Source organism: Mustelus asterias, chromosome 7 (genome assembly GCF_964213995.1).
Source record: "Mustelus asterias chromosome 7, sMusAst1.hap1.1, whole genome shotgun sequence".
Classification (NCBI taxonomy): Eukaryota; Metazoa; Chordata; class Chondrichthyes; order Carcharhiniformes; family Triakidae; genus Mustelus; species Mustelus asterias.
The window spans coordinates 40,048,721-40,063,854 of NC_135807.1; the positions used below are offsets into that span (position 1 = coordinate 40,048,721).

Below are 15,134 nucleotides of genomic sequence, written 5' to 3' on the forward strand. Positions count from 1 at the left end.
GCCGGGCATGAAACTTTGGCCCAAAGGTTAAAAATCAAAGTGGAGAATGTGGGCATCGATCCCACTGCCTCTCACATGCGAAGCAAGCGCTCTACCACTTGAGCTAATTCCCCCAAGCTGATTGCTGCTTCCGCTTTCTTGCTGCCCAACATCTCCACACCCCCTGGCTCCAAGATGTTCATGAAAGTGCAGAGAAATTCTTCATCGGATCGGCCTGCTGCTTCAACACAGTCATTTTGCCATTCACTCAACGTGAGCCAGCAGCCGCAGCTCGTGCCATCAGCAGAAGGGAAAATCGCAGTCGACGCGTCATAATCAGTGAAGAGGCTGAATCTGCACATTCAAAGCAAGCCGAGAGGAAAACAGCAGTCAGCACGAGTGTGAGGAGGCAGGCGAGACCCCTGTCTCAGTGTTAGCAATCTACTTTTGCTTGCAGGTGAGGGCTCAGCTGTTGGATGTGTTGCTGCTCAATGCCACTCCCGCTGGCCCGCACACGCAACTGCAGAAACTTTGCAGCCGTGTGGAGGCTGTTTTCCCACAGGCAAAGATGGCTCCTCTGCCTGAGCAGCAACATGTTCAGTTATAAACTCGTCCTCAGGTTCGGAGTGCTGCTTTGCCGTAAACGTTTGCTTACGACACACTTCCTTCTCAATGGGCACGCAGAAATTGTTAACATCATTCAAGCGGTGACCTAAGGACGACTTTGGTATATTTACCCCTCGAGTCTTCTGTTGTACCGACTGAGCAATCGATGCGAATCGTTGACATCCGCACGCAGTCTTTGCTGAATTTTGACCGTGCACCTTTGAGCCCTTGAGTGCTTCATCCACATCTTAACGGCAAAGGTGTAGGCATGCAGTTACCCGCCAGCTCCACCCTGCGCGATGGGCCCCCGTGCTGTAATGGATGACGTTTCTGACTCTGTATCACAAGCTGATGTATTGTTGTGTAATTTCCTCAGTGTTTTCTGAACACTTTACTTGTGGCTGGATGCAGGCTGTTCGATGGCAAATCTAGTCACGCCGTGTGCAGCGCAGTTCCAAGTGTGCCTTCTTGGTGCAGTCGGCAGCGTGTGAGTCTCATCACCTGTGCATCCTGGATACAATCTTGTGTATTTGACACCTTCTTTCCCTCCATTCGCCTCACATTCCCATCTTTACTGCTGATAAATATGACGGCAGCTTCTTGCGGCAGCTGTGCAAATCATTCAGACACTCTGTGCGTGCGTGGGTGGGTGCGTGCGTGCGTGCGGCAGCGCTTGGAGAAAGCCTGGAGATGTGTAAAGTGAATGACATGACGGGTGGGCCTGAAACTTTGGCCCAAAGATAAAATCTGAGTGGAGAATGTGGGCATCGATCCCACTACCTCTCACATGCAAAGCGAGCGCTCTACCATTTGAGCTAATTCCCCATGGCAATTCTGGCCTCAGCTTTCTTGCTGTCCAGGCTTGCCTCAGCCCCTGTCTCCAAGAAGCTTTGGCCCCAAGGTAAAAATCAAAGTGGAGAATGTGGGCATCGATCCCACTACCTCTCGCATGCTAAGCGAGCGCTCTACCATTTGAGCTAATTCCCCCAAGCTGCAGTTGGGGTCAGCTTTCTTGCTGCTCAGGATCTCCTCACTCCGTCTCCAAGATGCTCGAGAAAGTGCACAGGACCTCTTCATCGGATCCGGCCTGCTGCTTCAACACGGTAGTTTTTCCATTTAATCAACATCTTTGAAATCCATTGAAAGCCACTATCTTTGCTGATTGTGACAGTGCACCCTTTAGCCCTTGAGCGCTTCATCCATGTCTTGATGCCAAAGCTGTGGCTGTGCTGTGGCCCGCCTGCGTCGACCTGCAGCTTGGGCCGACGTTGTGATGGATAACGTGTCTGTCTCCATATCACAAGCTGCGATATTGTTCTCTAATCTGCCTCAATGTTACGTGAGCAGTTTTCATTGTGACTGGACGCAGCCTGATGATGGCAAACCTAGTCATGCAGTGTACAGTGCCCAACTGCCTGTGCCTTCTTAGCGCAGTAGGCAGCGCGTCAGTCTCATAATCTGAAGGTCCTGAGTTCAATCCTCAGAGAGGGCAGGGCTCTTTTTCCACCTTCTTTTCTTCCATTCACCTCTCATTCCCATCTTTCCTGCTGACAAATATGAAGGCAGCTTGCATGCAACAGCTCTGTAAGTCATTCAGATTCTGTGCGTACGGCAGCGTGTGGAGGAACCCTGAAGATGTGTGAACTTCATGACAGGACCGCTGGGCATGAAACTTTGGCCCAAAGGTTAAAAATCAAAGTGGAGAATGTGGGCATCGATCCCACTGCCTCTCACATGCGAAGCGAGCGCTCTACCACTTGAGCTAATTCCCCCAAGCTGATTGCTGCGTCCGCTTTCTTGCTGCCCAACATCTCCACACCCCCTGGCTCCAAGATGTTCATGAAAGTGCAGAGAAATTCTTCATCGGATCGGCCTGCTGCTTCAACACAGTCATTTTGCCATTCACTCAACGTGAGCCAGCAGCCGCAGCTCGTGCCATCAGCAGAAGGGAAAATCGCAGTCGACGCGTCATAATCAGTGAAGAGGCTGAATTTGCACATTCAAAGCAAGCCGAGAGGAAAACAGCAGTCAGCACGAGTGTGAGGAGGCAGGCGAGACCCCTGTCTCAGTGTTAGCAATCTACTTTTGCTTGCAGGTGAGGGCTCAGCTGTTGGATGCGTTGCTGCTCAATGCCACTCCCGCTGGCCCGCACACGCAACTGCAGAAACTTTGCAGCCGTGTGGAGGCTGTTTTCCCACAGGCAAAGATGGCTCCTCTGCCTGAGCAGCAACATGTTCAGTTATAAACTCGTCCTCAGGTTCGGAGTGCTGCTTTGCCGTAAACGTTTGCTTACGACACACTTCCTTCTCAATGGGCACGCAGAAATTGTTAACATCATTCAAGCGGTGACCTAAGGATGACTTTGGTATATTTACCCCTCGAGTCTTCTGTTGTACCGACTGAGCAATCGATGCGAATCGTTGACATCCGCACGCAGTCTTTGCTGAATTTTGACCGTGCACCTTTGAGCCCTTGAGTGCTTCATCCACATCTTAACGGCAAAGGTGTAGGCATGCAGTTACCCGCCAGCTCCACCCTGCGCGATGGGCCCCCGTGCTGTAATGGATGACGTTTCTGACTCTGTATCACAAGCTGATGTATTGTTGTGTAATTTCCTCAGTGTTTTCTGAACACTTTACTTGTGGCTGGATGCAGACTGTTCGATGGCAAATCTAGTCACGCCGTGTGCAGCGCAGTTCCAAGTGTGCCTTCTTGGTGCAGTCGGCAGCGTGTGAGTCTCATCACCTGTGCATCCTGGATACAATCTTGTGTATTTGACACCTTCTTTCCCTCCATTCGCCTCACATTCCCATCTTTACTGCTGATAAATATGACGGCAGCTTCTTGCGGCAGCTGTGCAAATCATTCAGACACTCTGTGCGTGCGTGCGTGGGTGCGTGCGTGCGTGCGTGCGGCAGCGCTTGGAGAAAGCCTGGAGATGTGTAAAGTGAATGACATGACGGGTGGGCCTGAAACTTTGGCCCAAAGATAAAATCTGAGTGGAGAATGTGGGCATCGATCCCACTACCTCTCACATGCAAAGCGAGCGCTCTACCATTTGAGCTAATTCCCCATGGCAATTCTGGCCTCAGCTTTCTTGCTGTCCAGGCTTGCCTCAGCCCCTGTCTCCAAGAAGCTTTGGCCCCAAGGTAAAAATCAAAGTGGAGAATGTGGGCATCGATCCCACTACCTCTCGCATGCTAAGCGAGCGCTCTACCATTTGAGCTAATTCCCCCAAGCTGCAGTTGGGGTCAGCTTTCTTGCTGCTCAGGATCTCCTCACTCCGTCTCCAAGATGCTCGAGAAAGTGCACAGGACCTCTTCATCGGATCCGGCCTGCTGCTTCAACACGGTAGTTTTTCCATTTAATCAACATCTTTGAAATCCATTGAAAGCCACTATCTTTGCTGATTGTGACAGTGCACCCTTTAGCCCTTGAGCGCTTCATCCATGTCTTGATGCCAAAGCTGTGGCTGTGCTGTGGCCCGCCTGCGTCGACCTGCAGCTTGGGCCGACGTTGTGATGGATAACGTGTCTGTCTCCATATCACAAGCTGCGATATTGTTCTCTAATCTGCCTCAATGTTACGTGAGCAGTTTTCATTGTGACTGGACGCAGCCTGATGATGGCAAACCTAGTCATGCAGTGTACAGTGCCCAACTGCCTGTGCCTTCTTAGCGCAGTAGGCAGCGCGTCAGTCTCATAATCTGAAGGTCCTGAGTTCAATCCTCAGAGAGGGCAGGGCTCTTTTTCCACCTTCTTTTCTTCCATTCACCTCTCATTCCCATCTTTCCTGCTGACAAATATGAAGGCAGCTTGCATGCAACAGCTCTGTAAGTCATTCAGATTCTGTGCGTACGGCAGCGTGTGGAGGAACCCTGAACATGTGTGAACTTCATGACAGGACCGCTGGGCATGAAACTTTGGCCCAAAGGTTAAAAATCAAAGTGGAGAATGTGGGCATCGATCCCACTGCCTCTCACATGCGAAGCGAGCGCTCTACCACTTGAGCTAATTCCCCCAAGCTGATTGCTGCGTCCGCTTTCTTGCTGCCCAACATCTCCACACCCCCTGGCTCCAAGATGTTCATGAAAGTGCAGAGAAATTCTTCATCGGATCGGCCTGCTGCTTCAACACAGTCATTTTGCCATTCACTCAACGTGAGCCAGCAGCCGCAGCTCGTGCCATCAGCAGAAGGGAAAATCGCAGTCGACGCGTCATAATCAGTGAAGAGGCTGAATTTGCACATTCAAAGCAAGCCGAGAGGAAAACAGCAGTCAGCACGAGTGTGAGGAGGCAGGCGAGACCCCTGTCTCAGTGTTAGCAATCTACTTTTGCTTGCAGGTGAGGGCTCAGCTGTTGGATGCGTTGCTGCTCAATGCCACTCCCGCTGGCCCGCACACGCAACTGCAGAAACTTTGCAGCCGTGTGGAGGCTGTTTTCCCACAGGCAAAGATGGCTCCTCTGCCTGAGCAGCAACATGTTCAGTTATAAACTCGTCCTCAGGTTCGGAGTGCTGCTTTGCCGTAAACGTTTGCTTACGACACACTTCCTTCTCAATGGGCACGCAGAAATTGTTAACATCATTCAAGCGGTGACCTAAGGACGACTTTGGTATATTTACCCCTCGAGTCTTCTGTTGTACCGACTGAGCAATCGATGCGAATCGTTGACATCCGCACGCAGTCTTTGCTGAATTTTGACCGTGCACCTTTGAGCCCTTGAGTGCTTCATCCACATCTTAACGGCAAAGGTGTAGGCATGCAGTTACCCGCCAGCTCCACCCTGCGCGATGGGCCCCCGTGCTGTAATGGATGACGTTTCTGACTCTGTATCACAAGCTGATGTATTGTTGTGTAATTTCCTCAGTGTTTTCTGAACACTTTACTTGTGGCTGGATGCAGGCTGTTCGATGGCAAATCTAGTCACGCCGTGTGCAGCGCAGTTCCAAGTGTGCCTTCTTGGTGCAGTCGGCAGCGTGTGAGTCTCATCACCTGTGCATCCTGGATACAATCTTGTGTATTTGACACCTTCTTTCCCTCCATTCGCCTCACATTCCCATCTTTACTGCTGATAAATATGACGGCAGCTTCTTGCGGCAGCTGTGCAAATCATTCAGACACTCTGTGCGTGCGTGCGTGCGGCAGCGCTTGGAGAAAGCCTGGAGATGTGTAAAGTGAATGACATGACGGGTGGGCCTGAAACTTTGGCCCAAAGATAAAATCTGAGTGGAGAATGTGGGCATCGATCCCACTACCTCTCACATGCAAAGCGAGCGCTCTACCATTTGAGCTAATTCCCCATGGCAATTCTGGCCTCAGCTTTCTTGCTGTCCAGGCTTGCCTCAGCCCCTGTCTCCAAGAAGCTTTGGCCCCAAGGTAAAAATCAAAGTGGAGAATGTGGGCATCGATCCCACTACCTCTCGCATGCTAAGCGAGCGCTCTACCATTTGAGCTAATTCCCCCAAGCTGCAGTTGGGGTCAGCTTTCTTGCTGCTCAGGATCTCCTCACTCCGTCTCCAAGATGCTCGAGAAAGTGCACAGGACCTCTTCATCGGATCCGGCCTGCTGCTTCAACACGGTAGTTTTTCCATTTAATCAACATCTTTGAAATCCATTGAAAGCCACTATCTTTGCTGATTGTGACAGTGCACCCTTTAGCCCTTGAGCGCTTCATCCATGTCTTGATGCCAAAGCTGTGGCTGTGCTGTGGCCCGCCTGCGTCGACCTGCAGCTTGGGCCGACGTTGTGATGGATAACGTGTCTGTCTCCATATCACAAGCTGCGATATTGTTCTCTAATCTGCCTCAATGTTACGTGAGCAGTTTTCATTGTGACTGGACGCAGCCTGATGATGGCAAACCTAGTCATGCAGTGTACAGTGCCCAACTGCCTGTGCCTTCTTAGCGCAGTAGGCAGCGCGTCAGTCTCATAATCTGAAGGTCCTGAGTTCAATCCTCAGAGAGGGCAGGGCTCTTTTTCCACCTTCTTTTCTTCCATTCACCTCTCATTCCCATCTTTCCTGCTGACAAATATGAAGGCAGCTTGCATGCAACAGCTCTGTAAGTCATTCAGATTCTGTGCGTACGGCAGCGTGTGGAGGAACCCTGAAGATGTGTGAACTTCATGACAGGACCGCTGGGCATGAAACTTTGGCCCAAAGGTTAAAAATCAAAGTGGAGAATGTGGGCATCGATCCCACTGCCTCTCACATGCGAAGCGAGCGCTCTACCACTTGAGCTAATTCCCCCAAGCTGATTGCTGCGTCCGCTTTCTTGCTGCCCAACATCTCCACACCCCCTGGCTCCAAGATGTTCATGAAAGTGCAGAGAAATTCTTCATCGGATCGGCCTGCTGCTTCAACACAGTCATTTTGCCATTCACTCAACGTGAGCCAGCAGCCGCAGCTCGTGCCATCAGCAGAAGGGAAAATCGCAGTCGACGCGTCATAATCAGTGAAGAGGCTGAATTTGCACATTCAAAGCAAGCCGAGAGGAAAACAGCAGTCAGCACGAGTGTGAGGAGGCAGGCGAGACCCCTGTCTCAGTGTTAGCAATCTACTTTTGCTTGCAGGTGAGGGCTCAGCTGTTGGATGCGTTGCTGCTCAATGCCACTCCCGCTGGCCCGCACACGCAACTGCAGAAACTTTGCAGCCGTGTGGAGGCTGTTTTCCCACAGGCAAAGATGGCTCCTCTGCCTGAGCAGCAACATGTTCAGTTATAAACTCGTCCTCAGGTTCGGAGTGCTGCTTTGCCGTAAACGTTTGCTTACGACACACTTCCTTCTCAATGGGCACGCAGAAATTGTTAACATCATTCAAGCGGTGACCTAAGGACGACTTTGGTATATTTACCCCTCGAGTCTTCTGTTGTACCGACTGAGCAATCGATGCGAATCGTTGACATCCGCACGCAGTCTTTGCTGAATTTTGACCGTGCACCTTTGAGCCCTTGAGTGCTTCATCCACATCTTAACGGCAAAGGTGTAGGCATGCAGTTACCCGCCAGCTCCACCCTGCGCGATGGGCCCCCGTGCTGTAATGGATGACGTTTCTGACTCTGTATCACAAGCTGATGTATTGTTGTGTAATTTCCTCAGTGTTTTCTGAACACTTTACTTGTGGCTGGATGCAGGCTGTTCGATGGCAAATCTAGTCACGCCGTGTGCAGCGCAGTTCCAAGTGTGCCTTCTTGGTGCAGTCGGCAGCGTGTGAGTCTCATCACCTGTGCATCCTGGATACAATCTTGTGTATTTGACACCTTCTTTCCCTCCATTCGCCTCACATTCCCATCTTTACTGCTGATAAATATGACGGCAGCTTCTTGCGGCAGCTGTGCAAATCATTCAGACACTCTGTGCGTGCGTGCGTGCGGCAGCGCTTGGAGAAAGCCTGGAGATGTGTAAAGTGAATGACATGACGGGTGGGCCTGAAACTTTGGCCCAAAGATAAAATCTGAGTGGAGAATGTGGGCATCGATCCCACTACCTCTCACATGCAAAGCGAGCGCTCTACCATTTGAGCTAATTCCCCATGGCAATTCTGGCCTCAGCTTTCTTGCTGTCCAGGCTTGCCTCAGCCCCTGTCTCCAAGAAGCTTTGGCCCCAAGGTAAAAATCAAAGTGGAGAATGTGGGCATCGATCCCACTACCTCTCGCATGCTAAGCGAGCGCTCTACCATTTGAGCTAATTCCCCCAAGCTGCAGTTGGGGTCAGCTTTCTTGCTGCTCAGGATCTCCTCACTCCGTCTCCAAGATGCTCGAGAAAGTGCACAGGACCTCTTCATCGGATCCGGCCTGCTGCTTCAACACGGTAGTTTTTCCATTTAATCAACATCTTTGAAATCCATTGAAAGCCACTATCTTTGCTGATTGTGACAGTGCACCCTTTAGCCCTTGAGCGCTTCATCCATGTCTTGATGCCAAAGCTGTGGCTGTGCTGTGGCCCGCCTGCGTCGACCTGCAGCTTGGGCCGACGTTGTGATGGATAACGTGTCTGTCTCCATATCACAAGCTGCGATATTGTTCTCTAATCTGCCTCAATGTTACGTGAGCAGTTTTCATTGTGACTGGACGCAGCCTGATGATGGCAAACCTAGTCATGCAGTGTACAGTGCCCAACTGCCTGTGCCTTCTTAGCGCAGTAGGCAGCGCGTCAGTCTCATAATCTGAAGGTCCTGAGTTCAATCCTCAGAGAGGGCAGGGCTCTTTTTCCACCTTCTTTTCTTCCATTCACCTCTCATTCCCATCTTTCCTGCTGACAAATATGAAGGCAGCTTGCATGCAACAGCTCTGTAAGTCATTCAGATTCTGTGCGTACGGCAGCGTGTGGAGGAACCCTGAAGATGTGTGAACTTCATGACAGGACCGCTGGGCATGAAACTTTGGCCCAAAGGTTAAAAATCAAAGTGGAGAATGTGGGCATCGATCCCACTGCCTCTCACATGCGAAGCGAGCGCTCTACCACTTGAGCTAATTCCCCCAAGCTGATTGCTGCGTCCGCTTTCTTGCTGCCCAACATCTCCACACCCCCTGGCTCCAAGATGTTCATGAAAGTGCAGAGAAATTCTTCATCGGATCGGCCTGCTGCTTCAACACAGTCATTTTGCCATTCACTCAACGTGAGCCAGCAGCCGCAGCTCGTGCCATCAGCAGAAGGGAAAATCGCAGTCGACGCGTCATAATCAGTGAAGAGGCTGAATTTGCACATTCAAAGCAAGCCGAGAGGAAAACAGCAGTCAGCACGAGTGTGAGGAGGCAGGCGAGACCCCTGTCTCAGTGTTAGCAATCTACTTTTGCTTGCAGGTGAGGGCTCAGCTGTTGGATGCGTTGCTGCTCAATGCCACTCCCGCTGGCCCGCACACGCAACTGCAGAAACTTTGCAGCCGTGTGGAGGCTGTTTTCCCACAGGCAAAGATGGCTCCTCTGCCTGAGCAGCAACATGTTCAGTTATAAACTCGTCCTCAGGTTCGGAGTGCTGCTTTGCCGTAAACGTTTGCTTACGACACACTTCCTTCTCAATGGGCACGCAGAAATTGTTAACATCATTCAAGCGGTGACCTAAGGACGACTTTGGTATATTTACCCCTCGAGTCTTCTGTTGTACCGACTGAGCAATCGATGCGAATCGTTGACATCCGCACGCAGTCTTTGCTGAATTTTGACCGTGCACCTTTGAGCCCTTGAGTGCTTCATCCACATCTTAACGGCAAAGGTGTAGGCATGCAGTTACCCGCCAGCTCCACCCTGCGCGATGGGCCCCCGTGCTGTAATGGATGACGTTTCTGACTCTGTATCACAAGCTGATGTATTGTTGTGTAATTTCCTCAGTGTTTTCTGAACACTTTACTTGTGGCTGGATGCAGACTGTTCGATGGCAAATCTAGTCACGCCGTGTGCAGCGCAGTTCCAAGTGTGCCTTCTTGGTGCAGTCGGCAGCGTGTGAGTCTCATCACCTGTGCATCCTGGATACAATCTTGTGTATTTGACACCTTCTTTCCCTCCATTCGCCTCACATTCCCATCTTTACTGCTGATAAATATGACGGCAGCTTCTTGCGGCAGCTGTGCAAATCATTCAGACACTCTGTGCGTGCGTGGGTGCGTGCGTGCGTGCGTGCGGCAGCGCTTGGAGAAAGCCTGGAGATGTGTAAAGTGAATGACATGACGGGTGGGCCTGAAACTTTGGCCCAAAGATAAAATCTGAGTGGAGAATGTGGGCATCGATCCCACTACCTCTCACATGCAAAGCGAGCGCTCTACCATTTGAGCTAATTCCCCATGGCAATTCTGGCCTCAGCTTTCTTGCTGTCCAGGCTTGCCTCAGCCCCTGTCTCCAAGAAGCTTTGGCCCCAAGGTAAAAATCAAAGTGGAGAATGTGGGCATCGATCCCACTACCTCTCGCATGCTAAGCGAGCGCTCTACCATTTGAGCTAATTCCCCCAAGCTGCAGTTGGGGTCAGCTTTCTTGCTGCTCAGGATCTCCTCACTCCGTCTCCAAGATGCTCGAGAAAGTGCACAGGACCTCTTCATCGGATCCGGCCTGCTGCTTCAACACGGTAGTTTTTCCATTTAATCAACATCTTTGAAATCCATTGAAAGCCACTATCTTTGCTGATTGTGACAGTGCACCCTTTAGCCCTTGAGCGCTTCATCCATGTCTTGATGCCAAAGCTGTGGCTGTGCTGTGGCCCGCCTGCGTCGACCTGCAGCTTGGGCCGACGTTGTGATGGATAACGTGTCTGTCTCCATATCACAAGCTGCGATATTGTTCTCTAATCTGCCTCAATGTTACGTGAGCAGTTTTCATTGTGACTGGACGCAGCCTGATGATGGCAAACCTAGTCATGCAGTGTACAGTGCCCAACTGCCTGTGCCTTCTTAGCGCAGTAGGCAGCGCGTCAGTCTCATAATCTGAAGGTCCTGAGTTCAATCCTCAGAGAGGGCAGGGCTCTTTTTCCACCTTCTTTTCTTCCATTCACCTCTCATTCCCATCTTTCCTGCTGACAAATATGAAGGCAGCTTGCATGCAACAGCTCTGTAAGTCATTCAGATTCTGTGCGTACGGCAGCGTGTGGAGGAACCCTGAACATGTGTGAACTTCATGACAGGACCGCTGGGCATGAAACTTTGGCCCAAAGGTTAAAAATCAAAGTGGAGAATGTGGGCATCGATCCCACTGCCTCTCACATGCAAAGCGAGCGCTCTACCACTTGAGCTAATTCCCCCAAGCTGATTGCTGCGTCCGCTTTCTTGCTGCCCAACATCTCCACACCCCCTGGCGCCAAGATGTTCATGAAAGTGCAGAGAAATTCTTCATCGGATCGGCCTGCTGCTTCAACACAGTCATTTTGCCATTCACTCAACGTGAGCCAGCAGCCGCAGCTCGTGCCATCAGCAGAAGGGAAAATCGCAGTCGACGCGTCATAATCAGTGAAGAGGCTGAATTTGCACATTCAAAGCAAGCCGAGAGGAAAACAGCAGTCAGCACGAGTGTGAGGAGGCAGGCGAGACCCCTGTCTCAGTGTTAGCAATCTACTTTTGCTTGCAGGTGAGGGCTCAGCTGTTGGATGCGTTGCTGCTCAATGCCACTCCCGCTGGCCCGCACACGCAACTGCAGAAACTTTGCAGCCGTGTGGAGGCTGTTTTCCCACAGGCAAAGATGGCTCCTCTGCCTGAGCAGCAACATGTTCAGTTATAAACTCGTCCTCAGGTTCGGAGTGCTGCTTTGCCGTAAACGTTTGCTTACGACACACTTCCTTCTCAATGGGCACGCAGAAATTGTTAACATCATTCAAGCGGTGACCTAAGGACGACTTTGGTATATTTACCCCTCGAGTCTTCTGTTGTACCGACTGAGCAATCGATGCGAATCGTTGACATCCGCACGCAGTCTTTGCTGAATTTTGACCGTGCACCTTTGAGCCCTTGAGTGCTTCATCCACATCTTAACGGCAAAGGTGTAGGCATGCAGTTACCCGCCAGCTCCACCCTGCGCGATGGGCCCCCGTGCTGTAATGGATGACGTTTCTGACTCTGTATCACAAGCTGATGTATTGTTGTGTAATTTCCTCAGTGTTTTCTGAACACTTTACTTGTGGCTGGATGCAGGCTGTTCGATGGCAAATCTAGTCACGCCGTGTGCAGCGCAGTTCCAAGTGTGCCTTCTTGGTGCAGTCGGCAGCGTGTGAGTCTCATCACCTGTGCATCCTGGATACAATCTTGTGTATTTGACACCTTCTTTCCCTCCATTCGCCTCACATTCCCATCTTTACTGCTGATAAATATGACGGCAGCTTCTTGCGGCAGCTGTGCAAATCATTCAGACACTCTGTGCGTGCGTGCGTGGGTGCGTGCGTGCGTGCGTGCGGCAGCGCTTGGAGAAAGCCTGGAGATGTGTAAAGTGAATGACATGACGGGTGGGCCTGAAACTTTGGCCCAAAGATAAAATCTGAGTGGAGAATGTGGGCATCGATCCCACTACCTCTCACATGCAAAGCGAGCGCTCTACCATTTGAGCTAATTCCCCATGGCAATTCTGGCCTCAGCTTTCTTGCTGTCCAGGCTTGCCTCAGCCCCTGTCTCCAAGAAGCTTTGGCCCCAAGGTAAAAATCAAAGTGGAGAATGTGGGCATCGATCCCACTACCTCTCGCATGCTAAGCGAGCGCTCTACCATTTGAGCTAATTCCCCCAAGCCGCAGTTGGGGTCAGCTTTCTTGCTGCTCAGGATCTCCTCACTCCGTCTCCAAGATGCTCGAGAAAGTGCACAGGACCTCTTCATCGGATCCGGCCTGCTGCTTCAACACGGTAGTTTTTCCATTTAATCAACATCTTTGAAATCCATTGAAAGCCACTATCTTTGCTGATTGTGACAGTGCACCCTTTAGCCCTTGAGCGCTTCATCCATGTCTTGATGCCAAAGCTGTGGCTGTGCTGTGGCCCGCCTGCGTCGACCTGCAGCTTGGGCCGACGTTGTGATGGATAACGTGTCTGTCTCCATATCACAAGCTGCGATATTGTTCTCTAATCTGCCTCAATGTTACGTGAGCAGTTTTCATTGTGACTGGACGCAGCCTGATGATGGCAAACCTAGTCATGCAGTGTACAGTGCCCAACTGCCTGTGCCTTCTTAGCGCAGTAGGCAGCGCGTCAGTCTCATAATCTGAAGGTCCTGAGTTCAATCCTCAGAGAGGGCAGGGCTCTTTTTCCACCTTCTTTTCTTCCATTCACCTCTCATTCCCATCTTTCCTGCTGACAAATATGAAGGCAGCTTGCATGCAACAGCTCTGTAAGTCATTCAGATTCTGTGCGTACGGCAGCGTGTGGAGGAACCCTGAACATGTGTGAACTTCATGACAGGACCGCTGGGCATGAAACTTTGGCCCAAAGGTTAAAAATCAAAGTGGAGAATGTGGGCATCGATCCCACTGCCTCTCACATGCGAAGCGAGCGCTCTCCCACTTGAGCTAATTCCCCCAAGCTGATTGCTGCTTCCGCTTTCTTGCTGCCCAACATCTCCACACCCCCTGGCGCCAAGATGTTCATGAAAGTGCAGAGAAATTCTTCATCGGATCGGCCTGCTGCTTCAACACAGTCATTTTGCCATTCACTCAACGTGAGCCAGCAGCCGCAGCTCGTGCCATCAGCAGAAGGGAAAATCGCAGTCGACGCGTCATAATCAGTGAAGAGGCTGAATTTGCACATTCAAAGCAAGCCGAGAGGAAAACAGCAGTCAGCACGAGTGTGAGGAGGCAGGCGAGACCCCTGTCTCAGTGTTAGCAATCTACTTTTGCTTGCAGGTGAGGGCTCAGCTGTTGGATGCGTTGCTGCTCAATGCCACTCCCGCTGGCCCGCACACGCAACTGCAGAAACTTTGCAGCCGTGTGGAGGCTGTTTTCCCACAGGCAAAGATGGCTCCTCTGCCTGAGCAGCAACATGTTCAGTTATAAACTCGTCCTCAGGTTCGGAGTGCTGCTTTGCCGTAAACGTTTGCTTACGACACACTTCCTTCTCAATGGGCACGCAGAAATTGTTAACATCATTCAAGCGGTGACCTAAGGACGACTTTGGTATATTTACCCCTCGAGTCTTCTGTTGTACCGACTGAGCAATCGATGCGAATCATTGACATCCGCACGCAGTCTTTGCTGAATTTTGACCGTGCACCTTTGAGCCCTTGAGTGCTTCATCCACATCTTAACGGCAAAGGTGTAGGCATGCAGTTACCCGCCAGCTTCACCCTGCGCGATGGGCCCCCGTGCTGTAATGGATGACGTTTCTGACTCTGTATCACAAGCTGATGTATTGTTGTGTAATTTCCTCAGTGTTTTCTGAACACTTTACTTGTGGCTGGATGCAGGCTTTTCGATGGCAAATCTAGTCACGCCGTGTGCAGCGCAGTTCCAAGTGTGCCTTCTTGGTGCAGTCGGCAGCGTGTGAGTCTCATCACCTGTGCATCCTGGATACAATCTTGTGTATTTGACACCTTCTTTCCCTCCATTCGCCTCACATTCCCATCTTTACTGCTGATAAATATGACGGCAGCTTCTTGCGGCAGCTGTGCAAATCATTCAGACACTCTGTGCGTGCGTGCGGCAGCGCTTGGAGAAAGCCTGGAGATGTGTAAAGTGAATGACATGACGGGTGGGCCTGAAACTTTGGCCCAAAGATAAAATCTGAGTGGAGAATGTGGGCATCGATCCCACTACCTCTCACATGCAAAGCGAGCGCTCTACCATTTGAGCTAATTCCCCATGGCAATTCTGGCCTCAGCTTTCTTGCTGTCCAGGCTTGCCTCAGCCCCTGTCTCCAAGAAGCTTTGGCCCCAAGGTAAAAATCAAAGTGGAGAATGTGGGAATCGACCCCACTACCTCTCGCATGCTAAGCGAGCGCTCTACCATTTGAGCTAATTCCCCCAAGCTGCAGTTGGGGTCAGCTTTCTTGCTGCTCAGGATCTCCTCACTCCGTCTCCAAGATGCTCGAGAAAGTGCACAGGACCTCTTCATCGGATCCGGCCTGCTGCTTCAACACGGTAGTTTTTCCATTTAATCAACATCT

At 51.1% G+C, this 15,134-nt stretch overlaps 18 non-coding genes across 18 annotated transcripts; 6 read left to right on the top strand and 12 right to left on the bottom strand.

The window, feature by feature from the left end:
• Nucleotides 1–1,499: 1,499 nt before the first annotated feature.
• Nucleotides 1,500–1,572, bottom strand: trnaa-agc (transfer RNA alanine (anticodon AGC)). Its single transcript has one exon. It is a non-coding gene; the product is annotated as a tRNA-Ala (tRNA).
• A 432-nt stretch (nucleotides 1,573–2,004) lies between these two features.
• On the top strand, nucleotides 2,005–2,077 carry trnam-cau (transfer RNA methionine (anticodon CAU)). The gene has a single exon. It is a non-coding gene; the product is annotated as a tRNA-Met (tRNA).
• Nucleotides 2,078–2,284: 207 nt separating this feature from the next.
• Nucleotides 2,285–2,357, bottom strand: trnaa-cgc (transfer RNA alanine (anticodon CGC)). Its single transcript has one exon. It is a non-coding gene; the product is annotated as a tRNA-Ala (tRNA).
• Nucleotides 2,358–3,747: 1,390 nt separating this feature from the next.
• On the bottom strand, nucleotides 3,748–3,820 carry trnaa-agc (transfer RNA alanine (anticodon AGC)). Its single transcript has one exon. It is a non-coding gene; the product is annotated as a tRNA-Ala (tRNA).
• Nucleotides 3,821–4,252: 432 nt separating this feature from the next.
• trnam-cau (transfer RNA methionine (anticodon CAU)) lies at nucleotides 4,253–4,325 on the top strand. Its single transcript has one exon. It is a non-coding gene; the product is annotated as a tRNA-Met (tRNA).
• A 207-nt stretch (nucleotides 4,326–4,532) lies between these two features.
• On the bottom strand, nucleotides 4,533–4,605 carry trnaa-cgc (transfer RNA alanine (anticodon CGC)). Its single transcript has one exon. It is a non-coding gene; the product is annotated as a tRNA-Ala (tRNA).
• A 1,370-nt stretch (nucleotides 4,606–5,975) lies between these two features.
• trnaa-agc (transfer RNA alanine (anticodon AGC)) lies at nucleotides 5,976–6,048 on the bottom strand. Its single transcript has one exon. It is a non-coding gene; the product is annotated as a tRNA-Ala (tRNA).
• A 432-nt stretch (nucleotides 6,049–6,480) lies between these two features.
• Nucleotides 6,481–6,553, top strand: trnam-cau (transfer RNA methionine (anticodon CAU)). Its single transcript has one exon. It is a non-coding gene; the product is annotated as a tRNA-Met (tRNA).
• A 207-nt stretch (nucleotides 6,554–6,760) lies between these two features.
• On the bottom strand, nucleotides 6,761–6,833 carry trnaa-cgc (transfer RNA alanine (anticodon CGC)). Its single transcript has one exon. It is a non-coding gene; the product is annotated as a tRNA-Ala (tRNA).
• Nucleotides 6,834–8,203: 1,370 nt separating this feature from the next.
• trnaa-agc (transfer RNA alanine (anticodon AGC)) lies at nucleotides 8,204–8,276 on the bottom strand. The gene has a single exon. It is a non-coding gene; the product is annotated as a tRNA-Ala (tRNA).
• A 432-nt stretch (nucleotides 8,277–8,708) lies between these two features.
• On the top strand, nucleotides 8,709–8,781 carry trnam-cau (transfer RNA methionine (anticodon CAU)). The gene has a single exon. It is a non-coding gene; the product is annotated as a tRNA-Met (tRNA).
• Nucleotides 8,782–8,988: 207 nt separating this feature from the next.
• On the bottom strand, nucleotides 8,989–9,061 carry trnaa-cgc (transfer RNA alanine (anticodon CGC)). Its single transcript has one exon. It is a non-coding gene; the product is annotated as a tRNA-Ala (tRNA).
• A 1,386-nt stretch (nucleotides 9,062–10,447) lies between these two features.
• Nucleotides 10,448–10,520, bottom strand: trnaa-agc (transfer RNA alanine (anticodon AGC)). The gene has a single exon. It is a non-coding gene; the product is annotated as a tRNA-Ala (tRNA).
• A 432-nt stretch (nucleotides 10,521–10,952) lies between these two features.
• trnam-cau (transfer RNA methionine (anticodon CAU)) lies at nucleotides 10,953–11,025 on the top strand. Its single transcript has one exon. It is a non-coding gene; the product is annotated as a tRNA-Met (tRNA).
• A 207-nt stretch (nucleotides 11,026–11,232) lies between these two features.
• trnaa-ugc (transfer RNA alanine (anticodon UGC)) lies at nucleotides 11,233–11,305 on the bottom strand. Its single transcript has one exon. It is a non-coding gene; the product is annotated as a tRNA-Ala (tRNA).
• A 1,390-nt stretch (nucleotides 11,306–12,695) lies between these two features.
• On the bottom strand, nucleotides 12,696–12,768 carry trnaa-agc (transfer RNA alanine (anticodon AGC)). The gene has a single exon. It is a non-coding gene; the product is annotated as a tRNA-Ala (tRNA).
• A 432-nt stretch (nucleotides 12,769–13,200) lies between these two features.
• On the top strand, nucleotides 13,201–13,273 carry trnam-cau (transfer RNA methionine (anticodon CAU)). The gene has a single exon. It is a non-coding gene; the product is annotated as a tRNA-Met (tRNA).
• A 1,646-nt stretch (nucleotides 13,274–14,919) lies between these two features.
• Nucleotides 14,920–14,992, bottom strand: trnaa-agc (transfer RNA alanine (anticodon AGC)). Its single transcript has one exon. It is a non-coding gene; the product is annotated as a tRNA-Ala (tRNA).
• Nucleotides 14,993–15,134: the final 142 nt, after the last annotated feature.